Below are 8,458 nucleotides of genomic sequence, written 5' to 3'. Positions count from 1 at the left end.
AAGTTTACAGATCCCCAATCCGACTCTTGATTATTTTTCTATATATTTTTTTTCAAAACATGGACAGAATGGGAATTTTCCTGAATTTCTCAGCTTTGAATTTTAAGGGTTAATTGACAACTTAACTCATTAAGCCTTAAAAAAATCAACTATAATGATGTAAATTGAGTTATTAATAGTAGCAACATGTCAAGAAGTTAAAATAACATTTTCAACCTCAAACCATGACTAAAAGTACATTGCTTTTATGGGAAAAACAAAGTATGTTGCTAAAAGAGGGAACACCATTAAGGCTTGAGTTTCCTCGACCATTAAGCCTCATGAAGAGACTTTTAAGGGATGTTTGAATACCTTTTTTATGGCTCAAAACATGGTCTTTTCACATAAAATTACTCATTAACATTGAGATACAAATTAACATGAGTTCTAGGAACAATCAAGAATATAAATGACTCCAAAACTTGGAGCAATTCATGGACATAAACAATAAAAGTCTTGTGGGTGTTTATAAATAGATTGTGACAGCAATAAGCCATCAAAATATATCCAATAAAAGTATAATTTAACCACATAAACATTCAAGGATTTCAAGGAGGAATAAGCATGATCAATGACACCATAGAGGAAGAAATTTGACATCACAACTCAATCAATTGAGAAGCAACTAAAGCATAAAATCCTGAGGAAGAAAGAAATTCATAAATTTTACCAAAAGATTGTTCAATTTTAGTTCTAGAAGCACTCTCCACAAAAATGTCGACCCCTCTCCTTGCATGCAAGAACGACGCCTTACAGTCTCCCTCTCAAACATTCGTTTTTTTCTTTCTTGGTCACTGATCACTTCTCCTCCTCCCTATCTTCTGTTGAATATCACTAATCACAAGAGTCACACAAGAAACGACCGAATTCAATTGCTGATAAAATGTACACATGCCTCAATACAAAAAAAAAACGGACACACTCTTAATTGCTCAATAATCTTCCGATTAAGACTTGAGTTTTTTTTTCAATTTAGCCCTTCAAGTGTTATAGATAAATTCCAAACCATCCTAACCCTAATGAATTAATAAATTTAGCTTCCTTTTAAGACACCTTGGCCCCTTAATTCCAATTAACCTTTTTCAATGAATTATTTTAATCCTAAAATCCCACAATTCAATATAATTAAATTATATACCTTTTAAATTTATTGATTAACTCTTTTAGATATTAATTAATATCTTTTTTTAATTTAATTTATTTCATTATATAGACTTAAACTAAAATAATCGGATGAAATAAATATTCATCTAACGGAAGCGAACATCACTGACAGAAGTAAATTCAGGTCGTTATAGCTTCTCTAAGTCCTTAATAGCGAAACATTTCCAGAGTCAAGCTTTTACACTTTGAAAATCAAGGATATTGTTTCCCATGATTAGTATGTCGTCTATATACGATACCATAAAGACAACCACACTTCCACTAGCTTTGAAATATACGTAGGACTCATCTAGGATTCTAGAAAAATCATACTCTTTGACCTTTTCATGAAAGCACATATTCTAGCTTTGTGATGCTTGTTTAAGTCCGTAGATGGACCTTTCAAGCATACCCACTCTATTTGAAAACTTGGCATGTTCAAACCCTTCAGGTTGTGTCATTTAAAATCCTCTCGAAGTTTCCCATTAAGGAAAGCCGTTTTAACATCCATTCACCACACCACATAGTCATAAAAGGCAACCATGGAAAGAAGTATCCTAATAGACTTTATCTTGGCTACTGATGAGAATGTTTCCTCATAATAAATTCCTTGAGTCTGAGTGAAACTTTTTTCCAACTACCTAGCCTTGAATGTGTGCATATTCACATCTATGTCAAATTTTTCTAGAAGATTCATTTATATAATAGTCTTAAGACCAAGTTTTAGATCAACCAAATTCCAAACTTGGTTATCCATCATGGACTGAATTTCGATATCCATAGCCTCTTTCTATTGGGCAGCCTCAGGTTCTGCCGTCACTTCCTTGTAGTTACCTGGTTCCTCCAGATTGACTAGTGTTCTATCATTAACCAACATGTTTCATTCTGTCTTTATATGGAAACCATAAAAATCGGGAGGATTTCTAGCTCTACCGGATATGCTAAGAGGTTAGCATATGTCATTTGGCTCAACAGATTTCTCAACCTCTGGTTGAGAGCTAGTGCCAACTGGAGGTTCACTATCATTTGGCTCTTGAATCTCTTCAAGGCTAACTTTACTCCTAATGACTTCTTGAGATATAAGTTCTCTCTCAAGGAACAGTCTTTTTCGAGCTACAAACACCACGTTTTCAACTGGTCTATAAAACAAATATCCAAAACCCTTTTATGCATAACCAACAAAATGACACTTCTTAGATCTGCATTCTAGTTTATTTTGGGTTTCACGCCGAACAAAAACTAGACAACCCTAAACCTTAATATGATTGAGTGAAGGAACTTTTTCTTTCCACTCTCATGAGGTGTCATTGAAACCTGTTGAGTTTATACAAGGTTTAAGATATCGGCTACAGTCTCAAGCATACCCATAAAATATAATTGGTAATGAAGCCCAACTTATCATAGATCAAACCATGTCCAACAAAGTTTGATTTCTCCTTTTAGCAACACCATTAAGTTGTGGTATTCACAGAGTAGCCAATTATGAAACTATTCCACAATCTCTAAGATGATCGTTGAACTTGATACTAAGTTACTCTCCTCCACTTTCGGATCAAAGAACCTTTATATTCTTGAGAAATTGATTCTATACTTCTTTTTTATATTCTTTAAACTTTTCAAAGTTATCGTACTTATGTTTAATCAAATAAACATATCCATGTCTACTGAAATCATCAGTAAACGTAACGTAGTAGTGTTTACCACCCCTTGTGGCAAATCTGAAGGGTCCAGATACATATGTGTGTATGAGATCCAACAATCCTTCACCACTTTGAAAATTCCTTGTGAATGGCTATTTACTCGTCTTTCCTAATAAACAAGACTCATATATATCATCCGATTTCAAGTTGAATGATTCCAAGATTCCGTATAATTGGAGCTTGGGGATGCGTTTCTTATTTATATATCCAAGGCGCCAATGTCATAAGCATGATTTATTTAAGCTATAGAAGAATCCATATTCAAGTTAACATTGCTATTATTAGAAACACAAACAAAACTTTCATATATATCATTGCAAGGAGAAGATTTAAACACAAAACAACCATCTTTAAACACTAAAATATCACATTCTTATTATCAAATGAAAAAGGAAATCATTGTTTAAGAAACTCACGAAACGAATTCATATTTCTAGGCACTCAGAAGAGTAACAACAATTAACTAAACTAATCGTAACTCCACTAGTAAGCATTATCTCAAAATCTCCAACCATCAAGACAAGCGACATTCGTCTATTCCCCATGATTAGATTTAGCTCCCTATGCTTAATTTTCCTTCTTTCTTTTAGACCCTACAATACAATACATATGTAAGTACCACATCTACGGTCAAGAACCCATGAATTTGAAGTAATATTATTGTTTAGTTAGATCATATAAGTACCTAAACTAGACCCGATCGATTGAACCTTACCATCCTTGAGATATTTCAAGTACTTTGGGCAGCTTTATTTCCACTCCCTTTAACGCCGCAGTTGAAACACAATGGTTCTTTTGGATCACTCACTGACGAAACAGATGTTTCACCTTTTACCTTATGTCCACTTTGGCAATGTGAAGCCAAAGATTTCCCATTCCACTTAGGATTGGAACACTTCCTTTTCTATCAACCGCCATTCTGAATGTCGAGAACTTAAGCTTGAGGTGCAACGTGATTTTTCTTTGCACCAAATTCAGGATTCTAGAGGAGGTTTTAGAGTTCCATCAATGTCTTGTCCACACTATTCAAATGATAACTCATGATAAAGTTATCATACGAACTAGGGAGAGAGCCAAGCATAAGATCTATAACTAGGTTCTTATCAGTTACACCATTGAAATTCTCGATTCGGTCTATGTAGCTCTTCATTTGTTGAACATAAGCACAAACTAATCCACCTTCTTTGAGCTTAGATGATGTTATGGATTTGACAACCTCAAATCTTTCTTTCATTGCCCTTTGTTGAAATACTTCAGCCAATTACAAGTTCATTTCATACGCCTAAGTGTTCTATAAGGAATTTTAGAGATCCAAGGACATGGCGGCAATCATGATGCAAGACACCTTATTTGAGTCATCAACATGTTTAGCATGGGCAGCTTTTTATCATCATTCGAGCAGTCATCGACTTTTGGAATAGGATCACCGACCAGCTATTCATGATTTTCATACATCAAGGTAATCTTAAGGTTTGTCATATAATTGAGATAGTTATCCCCGCCAGCAAGCTTCTCTTTTTGGAGAATAGAGATAAGGGAGAATTTTGAATTGGTAAATGGAGGAGGTGGGAAAGGAATTCCATTGATAACCGACATCTTCAAGAGAAAGACAATTTAGTTAGTTGATTTTAATCCTTAAATAATTAGCCAATTTCTTTTAAGGCTAGGATCCATATTTCGATTCATTTTATAAAGAAGGATACCGTAATCATATCATAAACTTTTTTTATATAGGCAATCACTTTACTAATTTTAAACTCTATGAAATTCCTAGATCTTTTGAGATTCGTTGAAACTATTCAATAGCATGTTAATCTCGGATTCCACATCCTCTATTTGTGACCGGGATACCGAGGTCTCACAAATAAGATGGTGAACCAACCATGAAAAAAGTGTGACCCCTTGATTATGTTATGGTTTTTTAATTATTTTCCGATTAACCACACATGCCCTGCGAACAAACTACAACCACAAGTACCACATCATCTTCTGTTTACGTCTCAAATTTATGTGTCGGTTAACCACACACGTTCTATAAATAGACAATAAGAAATAATGTGCGTTCTTCATGGGTTAACAACTATTCAAATTTTCCAAATATAACTAGGACGAGAATTTTGTTACTTTATATGTTATACTTTAAAGGAGACATTGTCCTATCAAACCTTTTCGGCTAACGACAACTAACCACACAAAGAAACGGCGAGTGAAAAAGACACACATTCAACAGTCATTTTATTGGTCATTTTTGTATAGCTCTCTTATAGCATAGCCTTATGAATGAGGCCTACTCCTGATTCGACTAACGATATATTTTATCTTTTTAGTTTTAGATATATTATATATAAACTAATATAAGTACACATAAGGTGTATTTTAAACAATTTTAAAATACATGATTTAAACATATTACCTTTAATTGACTTTTAATTAATTAATTTTAAATCAGTTATCAGCACATTTAATCTCCTAGTTTAATTATTCAAGTGTAATATATTAAAACAATATTTAAATCTAGAGATAAATCCTAAAATTCAAAATTATAGGCTAAAAATATTAACCCTAAAATCTGGTTAGGGCATATCGCGTCCAGGCATTAGCGCACCGCATCTTGCGATTAACAACTTTCTTCAATTTTTCTGAGTTTTTTTGCATGTAGTGCTCATAACTAAACCTAATGGCTTTGATATAACTGAAGGGTTTTATGCACCTATAAACTAAAATTAGGCAACGAAAGCAATTAAAATAGCCCTAAGTGTACATGGAACAGAGGATCTAAGTTTTAGTCGTTATAGCAACCTACTTTCGAAATTACAAAAGTCCTACTACAAAGATGGTTAAAATTACTAACCTTAAAGGAAAATCGGATTTGCTTCTAAGACACTTGTAGATCTGGAATTCATTGATGCTCTTTCGAAGATCTAGCACCTAAGAGTGCTTTTAAAGAATCACACCCAAAAGTGTAAACACTTAAAAACAAGGAAGGATGAGAAAAGAGATAGCTAAACTCGAATTCTGAGAATGTTACGAGAAAGGAACGAAATCAGATTTAATCCTAATTCAGATCTCTAGCTTGTTAGCAGCTATGGACGATTTCTAAAAGGACTATATCCCTTCTCAAAATTGTCCATCCTGTGGGATTTTAGAATATTTCAGTTGCTTAATTATTGAACAATTAATATTCTTTACACGTGCCTTTAAATATTTTTGTAATTAATTCTAATTAATTCCAGATTAATTCAAATTAATTCTAACTAGTTTCTAATTTATATATTAATCCTTGATAAATTAATAAACTATTTATCTCACTTTCTTAAATCCTTTTTGTAGCTATTTTAGCTTTTAAGGGAAACCCTAAAAGGAAATTTTTATTTATCCCAAAGTTATACAAGTTAGTTATGACATTAGACACACATTTCCAACAGTTGTCTTCCTTGTTTGGTATATTGATAACATACTAGTCATAGGAAACGATGTCCCAACTTTGGAAAGTGTAAAAGATTGGCTTGGAAAATTTAATGCTATGGATTACTTGAGTGAGGCATCATACATACTAGGTATAAGGATTTGTATAAAGAGATCTAAACGACTCATTGGATTGAGCAAAAATAGATACATATATAAAGTCTTTAAAAAAAATCAAGATTTAGGACTTTAAGAAAGGGTTCATGCCTATGAAACACGATATGACTTAGAGCAAATCCAAATGTCCCAGTTATAGTGATAAACTAAAGAAAATGAGTCGAGACCTATATGCTTCAACTATAGGATCTATCATGTATGCCATGATATGTACAAGGCCTTATGTTTCATGTACCTTGAGCATGACTTGTCATTATCAGTCCAACCTAGCGAAAATCATTAAATTGTAGTCAAGAACATTCTTAAGTATATTAGGATGATGAAAGATATGTTCTTGGTCTATGCTAGTATGGAAGAGCTTTGTGTAAAGGCTTACACTTATGTAAGTTTCCAAACTGATAGAGACAATTCTCCTTCGCAATCGGGATTCATCTTCTTGATGAATATAGTAGCTAATAAAGATGTAAAGGAGGTTATGTGGCTGAAAAAGTTCATCAGTGATCTTGGTGTTGTTCCTAGCATTAGTGATCTTGTTGATATCTTCTGCAACAACAAGGGTGTAGTCGTTTTGACTGGAGAAACCAGATCTAACAAGCACTCAAGGTATATACTTAGGAACTACCATTACACATGAAGCTTATTGAAGAAGGAGATATCAATGAGGAGAGTGTGATCAGAAGAGAACCTTGTCAATCCATTCACCAAAACGTTTTCACAGACCAAGCATGATAGTCATACTAGGTTGATAAGCATTATAGTTACTAATGAATTAGTTTGTTAGTTTTTGTTTTTAATTAGAATCATTTGGAACTCATACAGTGTAAATTATATATGAATTTGTGATTATTATGTTGAGACTTAATAATATGTTAGATTACAATCACTTACATTATTTTATTATTGTGTTGCTTTTGCATGTTTTGTCCAACTTCCAGATAACTAATTTACTTAAAGCTCGACATTCGATCGTACTTCTTGAAGTAAGTAATGATTTAAGACTATCATGGAGTATTGGTATATTTTCCTGTGAAGTTAAGTATCACAAACCCAAATCCACACCATATTAATCTAATCCCAATGATTTACTCATGCCAAACACATTCAAGTCTCTCTCCAACTGCTATAGAAGAATCCACCAAGCGTACCCACCAAAAAACCGCATACTATATGCTAATTTAATGAAATATAAAATGCATGCATCTTATCACTGAATAAAACATGACCAATAAGAAACACAACACCGAAAAGCAAAAGAATCACCCATACAACACAAGTTAACACAAAAGAATTATCCTCTAGAGTAGAAGTGGCAGCTATCATAGACTCAATATGATGCTCCATTATAACCCAATATTGATACATACCAAATACACACAATCCCACCCCAACTATGATAGTTGTATACACCAAAAACATACACCTTAAGCACATGTTATTTGCACCCACCCACCGCATTATTTGCACCCACCCAAGAAATATTATTATTACTTGCCTTGTTGGGAACCTATGTTAGAGAACAAATTAATAAACTTAAAGAGGGAAAATATACCAATCTTCCTAATTGAGACTAAACATTTACGCCCTACGTTTTATCGGATTGATATCAGTGTTTGGAATTCACCCACCATTTTCAATGGAGTAGACCTTATGTTTTTTAATATAAAAGCATCTCTTAATTTCCATACTCCTTAAAGTATCACATAGCATAATGAGAACATAGTAAAAAATATTCCCATGGTCGCGACAAGCTAGTGACCTTCCATAATTATCAAAGTCCTTTTGGGTTACACATGATATATGATTTAAGTTAAAATGACAAAATAAAATACGATGGATTACTTTGTTAGGACATCAAAGTTATTATTAGTTAACTAGAAACTAGAAGAGGAACTATTTAAGTCATGTTCTATTAATTAAAGTGGTGATTTGTAGGGCTGTAAACGAACTGAACGTTCAGCGAACTGTTCGTGAACCATTTGACGGGAAATTCGTTT

Source organism: Lactuca virosa, chromosome 9, assembly GCF_052849685.1.
Source record: "Lactuca virosa cultivar CGN04683 chromosome 9, Lactuca_virosa_CGN04683_v6, whole genome shotgun sequence".
Classification (NCBI taxonomy): domain Eukaryota; kingdom Viridiplantae; phylum Streptophyta; class Magnoliopsida; order Asterales; family Asteraceae; genus Lactuca; species Lactuca virosa.
The sequence above is the reverse complement of the archived record's forward strand: the minus strand, read 5'-3'. Positions refer to the sequence as shown.